The following is a 20,292-nucleotide window of genomic DNA, read 5'->3' on the forward strand; positions in this document are numbered from 1 at the left end:
GGTGTTTTTTCTATTTTTATGGTGATTTTTCCCACCTGCCTGGTGTGTGTTGCAGGCCTGGTGCTGCTTATTACTGGTTTTCTTGTCGTGAAATTGCCCATCGCAGGTTTTTTTGTGTTTTGGTTTGTGTTTTTGTCTCCATCGAGATGGTTGTATCGCGGACATTGGCAGACTACCTCATGCTACCGCCAGGTTGTGAATTCCTTGTTGACACAGGGTTATTTTCCCGTGATGAACTGCGGTGTTAAAAGTTGTTACACTACTCTTGCGGTAGTTATCACACGTTCTTGTTAATACACCCCTGAGTTTTCATGCCCTTCACCATGCTCGTGCTTACAGCAGATTCCTAAAAAGGCAACTATTGGCATTTCCACACCACCTGGGATTGCCTCTTCAATATCGACAATAACTTTCTTAGAATGCCATGTGTGAGATCAAAAATGCTTTAACACTGTTACCCTTAGGGATCCCACAGGCAATCAATGCATTGAGCTTGGAAGGATCAAAATCCTAATAAATGTGTTATAATCCTAAACTCAGATGCACACGTTGTGTATTTTGTTTTTTCTAATAGTTGTAACATGTAAACATCAAGGTAATTGTGTTCTGTCACCTTCTATAGTTGTGTTTTATCATAGAAAAGTCAGTGGTTGAAATATTTTGCTCTATGTGTCGGATATCTTGCCAAGATACTGAAGTACCAATAGGTTATTTGGCTTTTACGCGGTCTGACATCTCGTTAGAGGAATGTGCTGGCTGGTGGTACACACCTTAGCCTGCTAATGTCTTACTGTCCCCTTGTTGTCCTTACAGTCGTTCCCACAAGCCTCGTTCAGGCCTCACCTTCATACAGACCACCAGTGCTCATAGAATGAGGGGCAGAAACACAGCCCATACATCAGCTAGAGCGGCCTGTCAGCCGCACTATTGAGGGTGCAAACACTGAGCCAACTCTGCATTTATCACAATTCCCCCCAGCCAGGAGTTACCAAAGAAACTGACTCCAGGCTGGAGGAACTTCCTGTTTAATTACAATCACAACATGTGCTCAGAGCCCTGTATTTTTATTACACTGTAAAGAGATGAAATACGTCTTCGGCAGATGGCTGCAACATTAATTATGCAATGGAGAATTTATATGAGGTATCAAAGGAGTTTTCCTGCCTTTTCTTTAAATAAACCTATCTTCTGTAGAACGCTAGCCACTGCGGGGAATGAGATTTTGGTATCAATTTATGATCTAATTAATAATTTATCTCATTCGTAATTTTGGACCGCTAGTATCTGTCATTGAGTAAAAGACAACTCCCACATAGGTTAGTTAAACCCCATTAAATGACGCCACTCTGAAGAACCACTTACAACTGATAAAGTTTTAAGGCCTTTATATAAAAGTCAGATTTAGAATGCGAATACAATCTTTTCCAGATAATCTCAAGTATACAAAATACAAAATCAGTTCCTTAATCAGAATTTAAAGTCTCAATGTAGAGTGGTTCCTTTTGCGTCATCTATAGAAAGAGAAAATCATCAAGTTAAATCTGTCCCTACTCTATACTAGGTGACATCCCTATTTCGCAAGTTCCCTGTACCCTAAAAAGGTGTCAGCAGTTTGACTTCCAAAGAAGTTCAAACTCTCTTAGCCTCTAAAGGTAACTTAAGTTTAAGAAGCAGTACCCTCTCTGCCTACCCATCCGCTCTTCTAAGGGTCCTCGGCCTACTGCTCCCTTGCGCTCTGATCTTCTCAGCGCATCTGCTCAAGGCATCTACCCTTCTAACTTGCCTCTCGCTGTTCTCTCTCTGAGCTCTTCGCCATCTTATCCCCGGGGTGCTGTCCCTAAAATACACAATCACAGTGTGGGTGGAACGCCCCTTGACGCCCACCTCGGACTTTCCCCGATGATGTCAGTTTCTGGCTCTTTCCATTGTTTCATCTCCTCGCGTCGTCCGTTAGGTTGACCCTTCTTCTTAGATGTCATCTTCATCTTCTCATTGGCGACTTCTAGTTGACACTTTCATCCAAAGTCAAATAACCTTAAACAAGACCTTAACATTATAACTCTTTCTTTGACCTCACTAGATCCTGTGAATGGTCATTCAAAAACAAAGCTCAAATTCCAATCGCCTCTTCTCATGTTTAGGCAATAAACTTCGTTCGACATTTGTCACCTTAAATCTAACAAATGCTAGACTCTTCGGCTCGCACCTTCATGTGAAGACTATTCACGACTCCTGCGAGCCCACTAAATTACATACATTGACTATGCTCTTGCGAACCCTTGGTCATTCAGGTTATAATCACAAATGAGCTAAACCCTTCTAACATTCTTACAACTTCTTCTACACAGTATAACTTTTAATATACATTTATATATAACCGCATTTAGCAAAAACTTTGCTCATGTGTGTATACATCTTAGCTAAAATACAATTTCGTAGAGTATAAAGCTTAATATATAGAATATAAAGTTCACACCAAATGTAATCCTATACATAGAATATAAACCCTATACGTGAAACATAACTTTATATTCTCATTGATTACATCGTTATGTGTATGCTCCTTGCACATTTCTCCATGTTACATTTCTCTTGCCGTTTCTGCATTTCAAGTTTCACACGTACATGAATTTCTCTTTGCACATTCTTTTGTTCGTAAGCATTTCTACATTAGCCCACTACGTATACGGCCTTCTAAATCTAATACATTCTAAAGTGAATATAGTTATACATTTCCTATACCATGTCGTCACTTTAGTCGACTCTACGCTATAGTCATCACTTCACATTACGATATGCATTTCATTCCCACGTTACACAATATTCCTATGTTTATAATAGATACGTCTAAATATGACTACAATATACATTCCATTCAAATTGCGCTCTCTCAGTTCCCCCCTTTGATGACTTTTAGGAGTCATCACTAAAAGCAATTTGAATAACACCTTTTAAACCGAACTAGTTACATCATTTCCTCTTTTCATCATTTCAAGTGCTCTCAAACTTTTATACTGTTGATCTTGTAAAGCAGCTAATCTCCTTTCCTGCTCTCTCATAGATCTTTGTAACCAGTTCGCCTTATACCATTTATATAATTTCACAAATCCTAACAATGTGATTATACAAATTAATACTATTAATACAGGTTTCAAAATATACCAAACTATACTTTTGCCTAGATTAGCAAACCAACTTCCAACCTTTCCCACTCCATTTCCTACTTTTTCCCAAACATTTACCTTTGATAAATCTTCAATTTCTTGATGAATCTGTGTAATGTTACTTATGACCTTCTCAAGTGGTTTTGAATTATCAGGAATATAAGTACAACATTCCTGAACCTTCAAAGATTTACAGACTCCGCCTTCTTTTGCTAATATCACATCAAGAGCAAGTCGATTCTGAAGAACCATTGCTCTGATCGATTGCATCTCACCTTCTATTAACATTAATGACCTTGCAGTACTCGCAGATAATCTATCCACGACTGTAGCTAGTCTCCTGATCTTAACATCGTTAAGTATTAAACCTAACATAGGAAACATCGCTCCAAATACGTCTCCTACTATTTCTGCATCTCCTATTTCCCTTTTCGTTTTTGTCGAAGCCTTTCTTTCTATGACCGCTAAATCCTTTGCATGATATATTTTGGGGAAGACAATTGCCAAGTAACATGAACCATACCAATTGTCAGGCAGTTTTACATAGGCATTTCTCCCACATACAAAATATACATTAGGAATCACTTGCATCCCTTTCATAAAATCTTTCGTGTAGTACTCTAATTTAAAAGAGTGCTCACAACTAACTTCACCTACGAATTCACTCTCATAATATGTCTTGCTTCGAGTTAAACATAACTTTCCTTTCTGTGTTCTATCCAATGCTATTGGACCATTGCTCCCTTTCTTTTTATGTGCCTTCTCTTCTTCGGTCCAATCAGTTTTCCACTGTCCTGACATTTTTAAAATTTTCTGCCTTCTGTATCGATCATCTACTTGTCCTATAAACTTCTTTTCTACCTCTGACACCTTGCAAGTCAGGTTATTTCTGCGTGCATATGATGTATCCAACGTATCCCAAGGAAGGAAGAATTTGGCTAATCTATCCTCCTTTTTATAATAGTCCCACTTATTCATTTGCTTATAATTCGGAACTTCAGGCAGTACCGAATCATAATTCGAAAAGTAGTACTCGAATCCTTCTCTACCATAAAATATACTAAGCAGTAAACTACATGTTATCCCATAAGTCAATGGGAGATGATGATATCTAATGCCTTCGTCTACAGAAGCCGGTAATTGCATACATACATAGCAATCTTTGGCCTCCATGGCATCGATATATTCGTACAATAATTTGGCATATGCATTTGACCTAAAATTTCCCTGTGACTCATCTATGTGTAATCTACGAGCTTCATCTACTAGTAACGCCTTTTCACGTATAACATTGCTCTCCTCCTTCTTTCCCACAAGAGCAGGTTTCAAAGTCGTTACAATTTTTGCATTTGCTATTTCTTTATCTGTTTCATATCCTACTATGAATGATATTGTTACTACTGTAATTATGAGAAATATCACTATTGCTATAAGTGTACCTACTATACATCTAGCTTTTCTGTTTGGGTTGCCGTTCTCCATGTTATCCAACAGCGTACCTCGTTTCTTTTAGCAAAAAAGTTTTTCAGTTCAGTCCTTTGTTTGCTTTGTTCTCTTCTCAGTTTGTAAAGTGCTTTTTATCAACAAAGTCTCTTTTTCGCAACAATGTCTCTTTATTTTTAACAACAGACAACCCTAACCCTTCTCCGTCCACTAAATGTAATCCCTAATTTTATTCTTCTTTCCACTCGGTGCTAGGTTATCTTCTTCTTTATAGCTTATATACAAGAGTCTTTATGCATCAACAATTATTTTCGGACCTGCAGCTTTCACGACAATTATTAATAGTTCAAAACGAATAACTTTTTCTTCTTCTTCTGTCATTTGTTGACTAGCTGTTGGAAACTGTAATCTTTTTAGCACTAGATCTTGAATTTTACTCAAACGTGGGGGTATGGGAAGTGTGAAAGTCAGTAACCCCTCAGTCTCGAGTCCAGGTGCCAACATCCATATCTCCACTGCCACAAATGGATCGAGATCGATTACTTTCACGCTCTTCACTCTCCCAGATTTCTGTCCCCAATACATCTGCTAGATAAGTCCACTCTGGGGTGGCGTACCTTCTGCAGGGCACACGTACCCTTCTCGACCTTCGTGGACTCTCAGTTCCTGAGTCAGTCGTTTCTTCCTCCTGATCCGATTCTTCAGCGATCGGGACAAGAGTTCTTTCTTGCTTTTCTTCCGAGCTTGGCCTTTTCTTTCTTTCCGGCCAACTGGCTTCTTCACTCCTTGTTCTTCTGCTCCTTGTTCTTGGACCAGTCTCTTGGTCACTCTCAGCTTGTTCAGTATCCGATTCAGTTTCCCAGTTACTCTCTTCTCCTGAGGCGACTTCGGTCTCGCTAGTGTCTTGACCTTCGTCGACTTGTTCCAACACGGGTTCAGTCTCTTCGATCACCTCCACAGCTTGGCTTTCCCCCTCTATGGCTTCTCCGCTTTCCGCTGGATTCTCATCCGAGAGAGGAGCTGTTTCTTCTAGAGGTGTTGGCACTCTTCGGGTGTGGGAGGCATGTATCCAATTTGGCAGGCCTCCACACTTCACCGCTGTGTTCGTGACAAGTATGACTTGAAACGGTCCTCGCCAACGCACGTCTAAGCAGTTCTTCCTGACATGCTTCTTCACCAGGACCCAGTCTCCCGGACTCAGGTCATGGCACAAGTCTTGTGCTGATGGAACCTCTGCAGCCTGGAGGGACACAGAATTAATGGCATCAGATAGTCCCTTGCAGTAGTCCAAGATCAAGTCGTCCGTGATGTTCACTAGCGCTGCAGTCGGAACCGATGGCAATCTCATAGCTCTCCCCATTAGCACTTCATGTGGAGAGAGACCTGTTTTCCTATCAGGTGTGCTACGTATGCTCATAAGAACCGCTGGAAGTGCGTCTGGCCAACTCAGGGATGTCGATGAACAAACTTTAGCCAATCTGGACTTGATTGTACTGTTGATCTGCTCTACAATCCCTGAAGCTTCTGGTCTATAGCTGCAGTGTAACTTCTGATCAATATTCAAAGCTGAGCACAACATCTTCACTATTTCGCTGTTGAAATGAGTTCCTCTGTCTGATTCCAAAGAGGATGGCACCCCAAATCTCGGTATTAACTCTCTAAGTAACAGTTTCGCCACTGTAAGTGTATCGCATCTACGTGTAGGGTAAGCTTCAACCCATCTAGAAAATATGCAGACAATCACTAAAACGTATCTGAGTCTGTTACATGGAGGCATTTCTATAAAATCAAGCTGCATTCGATTGAAAGGCCCCCCAGACCTTCCTATGTGACTCAAAGTAACTGGTGTTCTCTTTCCCACGTTTAGTTGCTGACAGATCGCACATCGCTGACATACTGCTTCTGCCGCTACTCTAAACTTAGGATTGAACCACGTTTGTCTGAATACTCTCACCATTGCATCTCTTCCTATGTGTGCTGATCCATGCAATTTCCTTGCCATTGGACTAACGAGTTCATTTGGTAATACTGCTCTCCCATCGGCAGATACCCAAAAATTCATCTCACTTTTCTCACAACCCGCTGTTTCCCAGCTCTTTTTCTCATCATCTGGTGCATTCTCTTGGACACTCCTTAACTCATCCCACGTATCTACAGTGTCTAATAACATCGTCAATTCAGTTCTTTCTTGAATTCCCCCCACTTTCACATCAGTGTGAGAATATCCTTGCTCTGCACAATAACGTGCTACTTCGTCGGCATAGCGGTTGTCTACATTTTTAGTGTGCGCAGCACACTTGACAACGGCTATGGCTAACGGACCTTGTAATGCATCTAACAAAAGTCTCACGAATTCTCCATTCCTAATGGGAGAACCCGAGGAGGTCATGTAACCTCTTTGAGACCATAACTGCCCATAATCGTGAACTACCCCGAAACCATACTGGCTATCGGTGTAAATGGTGACTCGAAGTTTGTCGCCTGCTAAGCAAGCACGAGTCAAAGCAACAATTTCAGCTACCTGTGCGGAGTGTACTCCTTCCAGGCAAGCGGCTTCTACAACTCTGGTGATTGTGCAAACTGCATAAGCTGCTCTCAGCTGACCGATATCGTCTCTTACGCATGAACCATCAACAAAGAAAATTTCATCGGGGTCAGTCAATGGCTCATCTACGATATCGGGTCTCGGTTTGGTGCATAGTTCAGTCACATCGAGGCAGTCATGATCTGTACAAATCTCGTCATCCACCTCATTTGGAAGTGGCATCAAAGTAGCAGGATTCAAGACGGAGCATCTTTTTAGGGTCACATTCTCGGCAGCCAGTATGACTTGCTCGTAGCGTGTGAGCCTGCTATTCGTCAGATGCTGAGTCTTAGTCCTGGTCATTAACAATTCCACAGAATGCGGTACATACACCACTAACTGATGTCCCATCACTACACTTTCTGATCTTTCAATGCTGACACCCGTTGCAGCTACGGATTTGAGACATCCGGGCAACGCTGCGGCTACTGGATCTAATGTAGCCGAAAAATACGCCACTGGCCTACGCGCATCTCCGTGGATCTGGGCTAAAACTGCTAAAGCGCATCCCTCTCTTTCGCAGCAGTAAAGCAAAAATGGTTTTGTGTAATCAGGCATCCCTAAAGCCGGGGCACGACATAAGTCCTCCCTCAGCTGCAAAAATGCCATCAAACAGTCTTTGTCCCATGGTACCGGAACACTCACTCCTTTGTGCGTCAGTTGTAATAACGGCTTTGCCTTCAGTGAGAAGTTGGCTATCCACTGTCGACAATAACCGACCATACCTAGAAACATCCTGACCTCTCTTTGTGTTGTAGGCGCGTTCATTTTCATAATCGCCTCTATTCTATCTGGAGACACCTTCCGTTTCCCCTTTTCAATCCTGTGGCCCAAGTATTGCACTTCAGTCTTACAATATTGCAATTTACTTGGTGACACCTTGTGTCCATTCTCGGCCAAGTGATTTAACAAGGTGATGGTGTCTTCTCTGCAAGCTTCCTCTGTTCCTGACGCAACTAGGAGGTCGTCTATGTACTGGACTAGAACTGAGTTCTTGGGCAGTACTAGACTTTCAAGATTTCTCTTTAAAAGCTGGTTAAAGATCGATGGGCTTTCTGTATACCCCTGAGGAATACGACACCATGTTAAAACGCGATCTTCCAGTTTAAAAGCGAAAAGATACTGGCTCTCTTCATCTAAAGGAATCGAAAAGAAAGCCTGGCACAAATCTATCACGGTAAACCATTCAGCTTGGAACGGTATCTGAAATAATATCACTGATGGATTCGGTACCACTGGACAACATGAGACAACAATATTATTAATCTTTCGAAGATCCTGCACTATTCGGTATTTTCCACTAGGTTTCTGCAAACCCATGATCGGTGAGTTACATGGACTACCCACGATCTCCTTCAGTATTCCTTGTTTAATCATCGATTCGATCACAGGCTTTATTCCTGCAATCGTCTCTGGTGTCAACTTGTATTGTGGTGTTCTTGGGTACTCAGCATTGAGTCTTACCAAGATCTTTACTGGTTCTACTCCTTTGATCAAACCTATTTCTTCCCCAGTAAAATCCCACACCTCGGCTGACACTTTCTCTCTCAAATCTTGTGGAAGCTCCTCCACTGTCAGGGTAGGATATAATTCCACACATTCCTGCGAATTTACAACTTTGAAATCGGCATCTTCATCGTTGGTCTGCACTTCTACTCCTTCAGGTGTGCAATGTATTGTGCAATTCAGTTTGCACAACAGATCTCTTCCTAACAAACACACCGGACTAGAATCACAGATCACAAACTGATGTTCGTCACTGTAATTCCCTATCTTCACTGACACTGGTTCCGTCAGAGGATTCGTCATCCTCTTGTTTGCGACTCCTACCACCTGAATCATTTCTCCTGATATCGGCAGACCTGGGACTACCGCTGATCTCAACGTGGATCTAGTGGCTCCCGTATCCACCAAAAAGGTCGTAGGACATCCAGCTACTTCAGCTTCTACGTATGGTCCTCTCTGATCTACTTCCAGAGCTGCTCCTAAAGTACAATCTTCGTTCCCATTCACTCGTTGCCCTGTAAGAGGATCAACGTAGTAGCATTCTTCTCCTCCTACGAACAATGGCATTTGTCTATAGGTTTTCCCTCCATTCGTAATGCGAGGTGGTTGAGGAAACGGGGCTCGAGGAGTCTGAGTCCCCCCTTTGATAAACTTTCCCTTCGGGACTGTTGCTCCCTTAACCACGTTGTTCTGTACCTCTTCCTCCTCCTGTTCTAATTCCCCTGTCTCTACATTGTAAGGACACTCGCGTCTCCAATGTCCCACTTCGTTACACTGATGGCACCTTGTTGTCCTCTTCAGTGTCGCGATATCCATTCTCGGTCTCGGTCTTTCTTCCTCATCTCTGCTCTGATTATTCTGTTTCTTTGCCTGCGTTACTGTTCCCTGCTGTCGCTGTCCACCCTTTCCAGCTGCTTGCATCTGTACTAACATTAACTTTTCCTTTAGCTTCTTCGCCTTCGAGTCTATCTCATCGCTACAGTATCTTGCATACCTCAGAATTTCGTCTAAAGGTTTGTTCTGCCAGCAGATCAAATGCTGTTGAATCATTAGGCTTATGTCTGGTCTTAGTCCGAGAACAAACTTTGACACAAACTGTCCTATGTCCTTAGGATCCATTACGTCTAACCCACTATACTGCTTGAATGCTTTCAATAATCTCTCGTAGAACTCATGAACTGTCTCTTTGGGCTCCTGAGTTGTTCGATCTATCTTAACCCAGTCTATATCCTGCACTGGCACTTTCTCTTTTAGCCATGTTATTACTCTCTCGTATTTTTCCATGACTCTGTCTGATGGACCACCTGTCCGTGCATCTCTCTGAGGCTCACAAGTGGGCCATTCAATACTAAGTTTGCATGCCGTCCACAAGTCTCCGGGTACTACGATATCGAACAATGTGTTCAAATCGATCCAGAGAACCTTAGAGATCTTCACGAATCTCTCTACTTGCTTGTACCACTCAACGGGATTTTCTCTAAGTTTCGGGAAGGAATTAGTGAATGCCGCTAAATCCCCCCTACTCCATGGTACATGCACGTAGTTTCCGTTCGCGATTTCTCGCAAAGGGAAAGCTTCCATTCGCATTAGGTCTGTATCCTGAGATTTCACAAGTGTACTCCGTCTGACAGACCCCTTCTTGGACCATCTTTCCTCCCATCTATCCAGATCTCTCCAAATTCTAATACACATGACCAATTCCCTTATGTGTACTCTTAGTCCAATCGTTCTGCGCTCATCTAAGTCTAGATCAGTGCAATTCAGCCTATGGTTGGCCTGCAAAGCTTTAGTTCGTGATATGTCTATCATGTACTTATCAGCCAATTCAGATAACTTTTCGTGAGCTGCCCTTGCTTTCCGAGTAACATCCTTGGATAAAAACAATATCTCATCTGGAGCGTACAGATCTAACCTCTCGATTGCCACTGTGCAGTCAAATATTTCATCTAAGTCTGATTTTAAACTCATTACATCTATGCGTCTTGCTTTTATTTCGGCTCTCAGTACGTCAGTTCTAGGTTGTTCTCTTGCGTCCCTCTCTCCTCCACTATTCGCCCTACGCCTGAGCACAGGTGAGTTATGAGGAATCTTTCTTCCATCTCTTTGTTCCCACCTCTCTAGATCCCAAGCCTTTCCATCTTCCCTTGGGGTGTGGTGGAACAATGCTCCTTCCTTCAACCCTACATTCTGTCTTTTCGATTCGGTTTCTCCGGATACAAGATAAGATCCTCCGTGTTGTTCTAAACCACTGTAACTTGCTTGCTGTCTGGTATCACTTAACAGACGATAAGGTCCTTCATGGCTCTCCATGCTCCCGCGATCTCTTTCGGGATCACCGGATGTATGGCGAGACGTTTCGCGACTCCCTAAATTCTCGTGACTTCGTCCACTATCACTGGATGCATGTCGAGACGCTTCGCGACTCTCCATGTTCCCGTGATTCCAGTGTTGCACATTTTCATCTGGGGCATGGTGTGTGCATCTGAAAGTGTTCCGGTATTCCTGCGTCCTTCGTTCCCCTTCACTGAAAGTGACGCGAGGCACTTCGCCACACCCTGCACTCCTGTCATTGCACATTTGCCTATTGCCACTAATGGTAGGACAATTATCTCTTCTGCTTCCTTGACTCCCTCTCTCCCACTCTGGGCTGCTTTCTCCAGCTCCACAATGAGAGAGGACCTTGCTATCTTGGTCTCTCCGCTCCGCTCCTGTTTCTAAGCTTTTATTCCTAACTTCCTCAGCAGTGTCCCATTCTCTCAGATATTCCCTTAATTCCTTATAGGATTTCGGTTTTGGTCCTCTCAAATCCATCGATCCTCTTTGATCCCCTTGTTCTATCCAGGGACCCGTCGCGGAATCTAATGGGGTACTCCGACTCACTGGTGCTAATCTCTGTCTTTGAGGATTCATTGTGTCATTCCTATTCTCCATCTCTGCCCTTTCCCTGTCCCATCGTGCCTGTTCCTCCTGCTGGACCCCCTCTGGGTTGTAGATTGACACAATAGGGCCTATGGTAACAGGTACTTGTAAAGCGTCTGGCATTTGGTACGACCTTGCACATTGCGTCTCTGGTACCTTCTGGACCACAAATCTTCCCACTACTCTCTGTTCGGAACTAGCTTGGGGTATTTCCTCACTCTTGTTGGAGTCCCATTCTGTTACTGGGATCGATTTATATTCTCCCCATCTAGCTCCTTCCCCTTGCTGTAATATGGGACTTGCGGATTCACCGCTATACGGAGGTGGTCTCTCTGTTAACAACCTCTCTAACAGATCTTCTTCCGTTTCGCTATCCTCATCTTCCTCTAGAGGTTTCTTTTCTCCTGTAGCTTCTATCATGGTGAACAGTTTGTCTGCTTCTATCTTCTGCACTCTCCACTTCTTAGCTTCCTCATCCCATTTAGCATCTTGTAATGCCTTTACTGATCGTCTCACTCTTTCCTGACGCCTCTTTACGCCTTTTGCGTGTGCTGCTTTAAACCATGCACTAAGAGCTTCGAATTGTGTTGGCCTCGGTAGAAGTCTTGTTGCAAGCATTACCGCTTTCAGTTGGTTCAACACGTCTAGTTTGAATGTTCCGAATCTCGGAAACGTCAGTTCCTTTTCTCCTTCTGTTAGCCTATTCCACTCGGAAATCCATAGTATCGAGTGTAAGCCTACATTTACTGCCATATGATAGGCTGGTGTGCCTTCAGGTGGAGCTTCTTCTCCGGCATATAAGTTTCTTCTATTCTTCCTAAAGATCTTTCTTAAACCCTTAAAGCACTTCATTTTTGATGATCTACGATTTTCCTCTTATTAATTCTCTTCCTTCTATTTTCGTCCCGATGACAACCACCAATCCCGGTGCGACTCTCACTAGTCAGCCTATCCCAACGCTGTTCTGGGCTAACCGACCAATCTCAGCGCGATTCTACGCTGACGTCACTTGTTCTCTCTGCAGCAATTTCCTTCGTTTCTCAACTTCTCTCACGTTATCACATGCGTTTTCATTCATACGCCGAAAAATGACTACTTCCGCCCAAGCGATCACTTTTCTCTGACTGTACGGCCACAGTCTAACTGTAATTGTCACCTCAACTGGCGAGACGTCTTTCCTCGTACGGTCAGACGTTCACCTCAACTGATAGGTTACTTACGCACAGTAAACGTACGACCAGCATGCGTTTACTCATACACTCACTCAAACGCTCCCCCTATCATCGGTCTGCGGGCGATCAATGGTACCTCATGACCCCCATTAAATGGTAGACAAATTACTCTGGGTGTTCGATACACCCGAACCACTTAAGTCCTCTGGACATAAGATTTTATCCGGTTGCGCGCGCTCACAACCTTCCCTCAATCACACTACAGGCATTCAACTCCGCTTGACATTACAACACAGGAACAACATAAAACACCGCAATCTTACAACGCATGACCCTTATACTCACTCTCGACCAATTCTGCTGCTTTTCTCTCGACGCACCGTCAGCACCTTCTTCGGCAGGGATTCTTCTTCTGGTCGACGATGACTAGGGACCTTGGGGTAAACTAAACCTGGCCTAGGTCGTCTTCCTCAAGAAGATAACCATCATTACTCTGCTACCAACTGCGGGGAATGAGATTTTGGTATCAATTTATGATCTAATTAATAATTTATCTCATTCGTAATTTTGGACCGCTAGTATCTGTCATTGAGTAAAAGACAACTCCCACATAGGTTAGTTAAACCCCATTAAATGACGCCACTCTGAAGAACCACTTACAACTGATAAAGTTTTAAGGCCTTTATATAAAAGTCAGATTTAGAATGCGAATACAATCTTTTCCAGATAATCTCAAGTATACAAAATACAAAATCAGTTCCTTAATCAGAATTTAAAGTCTCAATGTAGAGTGGTTCCTTTTGCGTCATCTATAGAAAGAGAAAATCATCAAGTTAAATCTGTCCCTACTCTATACTAGGTGACATCCCTATTTCGCAAGTTCCCTGTACCCTAAAAAGGTGTCAGCAGTTTGACTTCCAAAGAAGTTCAAACTCTCTTAGCCTCTAAAGGTAACTTAAGTTTAAGAAGCAGTACCCTCTCTGCCTACCCATCCGCTCTTCTAAGGGTCCTCGGCCTACTGCTCCCTTGCGCTCTGATCTTCTCAGCGCATCTGCTCAAGGCATCTACCCTTCTAACTTGCCTCTCGCTGTTCTCTCTCTGAGCTCTTCGCCATCTTATCCCCGGGGTGCTGTCCCTAAAATACACAATCACAGTGTGGGTGGAACGCCCCTTGACGCCCACCTCGGACTTTCCCCGATGATGTCAGTTTCTGGCTCTTTCCATTGTTTCATCTCCTCGCGTCGTCCGTTAGGTTGACCCTTCTTCTTAGATGTCATCTTCATCTTCTCATTGGCGACTTCTAGTTGACACTTTCATCCAAAGTCAAATAACTTTAAACAAGACCTTAACATTATAACTCTTTCTTTGACCTCACTAGATCCTGTGAATGGTCATTCAAAAACAAAGCTCAAATTCCAATCGCCTCTTCTCATGTTTAGGCAATAAACTTCGTTCGACATTTGTCACCTTAAATCTAACAAATGCTAGACTCTTCGGCTCGCACCTTCATGTGAAGACTATTCACGACTCCTGCGAGCCCACTAAATTACATACATTGACTATGCTCTTGCGAACCCTTGGTCATTCAGGTTATAATCACAAATGAGCTAAACCCTTCTAACATTCTTACAACTTCTTCTACACAGTATAACTTTTAATATACATTTATATATAACCGCATTTAGCAAAAACTTTGCTCATGTGTGTATACATCTTAGCTAAAATACAATTTCGTAGAGTATAAAGCTTAATATATAGAATATAAAGTTCACACCAAATGTAATCCTATACATAGAATATAAACCCTATACGTGAAACATAACTTTATATTCTCATTGATTACATCGTTATGTGTATGCTCCTTGCACATTTCTCCATGTTACATTTCTCTTGCCGTTTCTGCATTTCAAGTTTCACACGTACATGAATTTCTCTTTGCACATTCTTTTGTTCGTAAGCATTTCTACATTAGCCCACTACGTATACGGCCTTCTAAATCTAATACATTCTAAAGTGAATATAGTTATACATTTCCTATACCATGTCGTCACTTTAGTCGACTCTACGCTATAGTCATCACTTCACATTACGATATGCATTTCATTCCCACGTTACACAATATTCCTATGTTTATAATAGATACGTCTAAATATGACTACAATATACATTCCATTCAAATTGCGCTCTCTCACCCCTCCTGCTTCATCCTTGAATGTGCGCACTCCGGAGGCGGGTGGAGTGAGATCTCGAAATGGAAATGGAAGACATGCCAGATTTTGTGTGCACTTTTTAACCACAGTGCGCGCCTCTCAACAACTGTGCACCCAGTAAAAGGGTGGCGAAGTGCTGTGCTTTGTGACTTCTGGTAGCTGCCTTGTTTGGTCCCTTTGACTCGGTGCCCTGCTCCCCCTCTATCTGCCTACTTCCTCTCTCTCCCGATAACCATCTTCACCTCCGTAGAGAGGACTGTAGATATCAGAGAGGCAGCGTGTGTAGAGGCAACATAGGGCCTGGGGGTCCCAGTCAAACAGGCATTGGCTACAGTCATTTATGTAATCGCCCCACCTCAGACTTTTTTGTTATTGCTTCAACCTACCTGTAGCCTCTCTCTGAGGTTACTCTGGGAGGAGGGAGGTTGCGGGAGTTGGGTGGTGGTGGTGGGGGAGGGGGTGGAGAAGTGGTGTCCCAGTAAGGAAAGTGCAGCGATGGTCGGCACGGGCAATCACGGTGTTGGGGAAGTCGATAGACGACAGAATAGATATTATTTATTTATTTAATTATACCTATTTTGTCATCTGTCAACCCCTACTCTCATCCCGCCCCGCCCCCACCCTGCCCCACGCCTCACCATGTTTTCCTGTGCCGGCCGCTGCTGAGAAAATGAAAAGTACCAACCGGGGAGGTAGAACAGCGGAACACTTTTGGAATTCAAATTATCTGTTTACCTTGTGTTGGGGCAGGATGGTGCAGACTAACTGCAGTCATTCAGGGGTAGATTTATCAAACTTTCATGCAGCGCAGTGCGGCAAGTCACCTAGCTGTGCAGCACAGTGCTGCGCTATGTGAACAGGCAGTAATGCACCGTATTTAACATTATTTGGGACATTCTTGTCTTTTACTTGTGAAGGTGCCTTTTGGCTGCCTAGTGCCAACAAAGGCATCCTTGCGCCATGGTGCAAGGGCGCCTACGTTGTAAGCAGGATTGTTTTTGTACAGGAAGGGCAACTTACTGCACAAAAACAATCATCTGAAGGATGCTGCACACTTGGAAAGAGGAATCAATGAGGAGCAATAAAGATACTTCTCCTCGTTGCGCCGCCCATGGGGATGCGTAGCATTCTCACGCATGACCAGATTTACCAGTGTTGGTAAATCTGCGAATGCATCAAAGTCTATGGGTGGATGGGTAGGAACACTCATGCTCCACCCATGAAACACCTTCTTGGGGCAGAGTAATGCAACTCTTGCGCTGTGTTGCATTACTCCAGACTTATCAAGCCATGCAGGGTCACGCAAGGTGGCCTTGTGCAGCTTGATAAATCTTACTTTAGTGTTGCGTCACCCTTGCATCCCCCCTTGCATGGTGGGACAAGGGCGATGCAACACATACATAAATATGCACCCCAGTTGTAAACCATATCCGTTGAAGGTGGGGGTACCACAGGCAAGGAAATATCACAACTGACTGTTTAGCACATGTGCTTAGTTTGTTAGCTGACCACGTCTGCAGCAGACGCTGCGATATTAATGAGTTACAGCCTGATTCATGTACATGCCGTTTTGCGTGTCCCTAATAGCGAATCATAGCGAATCGCTATTGAGGACACGCAAAACGGCATTCATGTAGGAATTGCTACTTAAATAGCGATTCCTACATGTTCTTTATTTGCGAGTAGCAATTTGCTACTCGCAAATACTCCCCAATCATTCCTATGGGCCAAGAGGCCCATTGGAATGAATGGGGATTTGCGAGTAGCAATTTGCTACTCGCAACTGAGATAGCGATTTTAAGGGTGCCAGGGGTGTCCAAAGGACGCCCCGTAGCACCCCTAAAATGCACTTTTGGACAGGTGTTGCGCACACACATGTCCAAAGGACATGTGTGTGTGCTACATGCAACTTTGAATGATGCTTTTAAAATCATTTTTCTGAGTTTTTGCTATTTACCGACAGGTCTGACCTGTCGGTAAATAGCGGCCCCAAAAGTCCAAAATCGCAATTTTGTTGTGTGTCATGAATAGCATTTGAGGAATCTCTATTAGAGATTCCTTAAATGCCATTCCACGCAAATATGCGAATTCTTACATAGCGATTTTTGCATTTGGTATCATGAATACCAAATGCAAAAATCGCACTCGCTAAGGGCCAGATTCTGAGAATCTGTCCCTTTGCGAGTGCAATTTACCTACATGAATCAGGCTGTATGTCCCTTCATGTTGTGTGCCTTCGCACGACAGAGAAAGAATGGACAGACAGACTTACATAGACAGGTGAAGTGTGAGCTGTGTAGTGTGCACTTCTTGTGTTAGGCAAAGGCGGAGTGGCTCCAATTCACCTCCAATCATTTAAAACAGTTCTGTGGTCGGTGATGGAGCACACTGAACATTGAATCTTGAAATTGACAAACAGGGCTTTAAGTGGGCCGGGTCTGAGCACCAGCAGGTTTTTAAAGGGGGGCTTGAAACGGGTCTCTCTCAGGCTCTGATTTGTGCCCTGGCGTGGTCCTTTTATTCCAAACTGCAGTGACAGCAGGAACATCGATGTGTGCTGCTCACACTGCTCACTTCTCACTAGTGGAGAAGTTACGGCATGGCGTCATGCCACGGGAGCGTTGTAGGTTTAAGGAAATCCTTTAAAGAGAGTCATTTTCCCTCTGGATTTCCCTTCTCTTTTTGAAACTCGGGAGTAGCAACACTCTCCTGGTGTCACCAGGGCATTAAGTGGAAGCTTTTTCAATATTATATACAACAAGCCATACTTTCTGCTTATTTATCTAATGCAACTAACAACTATTGACAAAGCTAATAGTCCCGACTTGTTGTAGGTGTGATGTTACGTGTTGTATTATATCTAGATACAATGACAAACAGCAAATTACAAGTCGGGCAGCACACTATGCTAAGCACAGATTGTTTTAATTCAAGTGTTTTTAAGCCACGCCCTTAATTACATTGCCCACGCCCATTTGAGAGACGCTCCAGTTTTTTCATCCGACTTAAAGCCCTGTTCACAAATATTTGTACATTTTGGAACACTGGCAGAGGGACACACCTACTACAAAGGATTACACAATTTGGACAAGTAGATGAAGATCAACTCTGTTTGCCTCTGTTGTTAAGCCTTTAGGACCACATCTTCTTTACTCCTGTCAGATATTTACATGAGTTCCTTACTATCGTCATATCTCCTGTCTTCCAAAGCAACGTAGTAAAAAGCATTTGAAGCGTATGTGAACGTTGTGCGCATCTATTGATCTCGATTTATCATATTGTTTTTTTATGTAGTACTGATAAAGACAGTTGTAGGTTTTCTCTAAGAAATGTAAATAACTGAGTTTACCATTACCCACTTAATTTATTGGCACTCAGTGCAGTGTGTCAGCTTCGGAGGTTGAACGGGTAACTGACATGACTGCTGTGATGCGAACATTGTCACAGCAGATGTCCGCATCGAATGTTTACCTACTGAGCCCTGGCGCTTTCACGACTCAGGTATAAATGCACTCCAGCGACCTTGCATCTTCCCACTTTGAAGTAAAATGAATGAAAAGGAGGTCAGAGTCTGTGAAGACATGAAGCGCGTCCCTGCTCTCAGTGCGGTATCAGCTTCCCAGCGTCTCGATGCAGGAGGAGTGAAGCTGATGGTGGTGAAGGCCCCCAGACTGAGTGCAGTGACTCATTACCAGGCTCGAACACGACAGGATTGGGGTGGCCGTATTTTTTTGGTTCGTACTCACCTTTTTTTAAAGTCCATTTTCCATCTCGGTATATGCCTGGTGCAAATGATTTGTGGGTGATGTTATCGGAGTATTCGGGTCTATAGCTTCAAGTATTTTCATCTGTGCTGACAGTGTCAACTCTAAACGATGCACAATTATTATTTGTGTTCCAAAAGTTTTATTGATTTTTGTGCAATACATTATGAGAAAATCTCTCCAGTCAGAATACAACATTCCAGATTGTTGCTCAGTGTCTAGGAACATGAATATGAGATCAGCCACATTGTTATCGAAAAGCGGTGGGATATTGAAAACTTGGTACATATCAAACACAAGATTGTACATTTGCTCTATCCGGTATGATTACATGCAGTGCTTGAAATGGAAAAATTGAAGTACAGGTACTCTGTAAGTGCCAGCATTCTCCAATTAAAAGTATTAGATTTTTCTTGAGAAGAGCAGGTACTCTCCTGCTCAAAATAAAAAAGTGCCTGTACTCAGTACCGGCCCATTTAAAGCACTGATTAAATGTAAGTAAAGGCATATATACAGTGAGTGTGTTCCATTTCAAAATCTCTGCCAAAAGAAAGGCCCAGCACCGTTGGAAGCCACTTTCCAGAAAGACAAAAAGAGAGTGGGCTTCAGATTCTGCATCATCAATTAGGCCAAAAATCCAAAGATTACTACACCTGTTGCAATCCTCCAAATCAGTAATTTCCATTTAAGACGGTTTGTCATTGTGTCAGATCTCGTCAGGCTCTTATGTTGAGAAGATATACTGTCTTCCGCCATCCGAAATCTAGATTCTGCATTGGACATCCTGTGATTATAAGGTCCCTAAAATCCTTGTGAATCCCAGAGACCTTCACTTGAAAGAGATCTGTATTTGTTTCGGGGCTTTGGGCACCTCGTTGAGTTTCCCCATGAGTGCCTCAAGAGTAGATGACATTTCCTGTTTTTCATTTATGGGGATTCCAAGAGAAGAGGTTCTTGTTTTGTCCTTTTAAGGTAGCCCTTGCCTTCTTTCCCTTCCATCTCTTTTTGTTCTTTCAAGTCCACCATGTTCAGCCGCGAAAACGTTGAGACCCCAAATAAACTCAGCTTTAGTGGGGACCAAGATCACACAGGAGGGACCTAGTCTTGGTTCCGAATGGGCATAGTGGGGCCAAACCACACAATGAGAGTCAGGAATCGTAGTGAGATGCAGTGCATTGGTTAGGACCAATGTTGGACTCAGAATATAAACCAAATTGGCATATCTAGGGACAATTCAGCAATGGATTTGAGTACAGTGATTTGATCATATCAGAACAGTGTTCACCAGAAAAGTCATCAAAACTACATGACACAATTTGAGTGAAAAATCGGGCCCTCAAGAAGAGAGGCTGCCTTAGGGCTGACTAAACTCCAGAATGCAAGGGTTTCGCAGGGAGGTCATTATGGCAAGCACGAGCGCAATTGATGAAAGGCTACGCAAGGAGACTCAGTGGGAGTAGGAGAGGTTTGGTCATTGGGGATCGAGCGAGGGTCAACAAGGCTGCAAGATTCCACAAGGAGCAAAGGTGG

The sequence above is a fragment of the Lissotriton vulgaris genome, chromosome 2_1, assembly GCF_964263255.1.
Source record: "Lissotriton vulgaris chromosome 2_1, aLisVul1.2, whole genome shotgun sequence".
NCBI classification, from domain to species: domain Eukaryota; kingdom Metazoa; phylum Chordata; class Amphibia; order Caudata; family Salamandridae; genus Lissotriton; species Lissotriton vulgaris.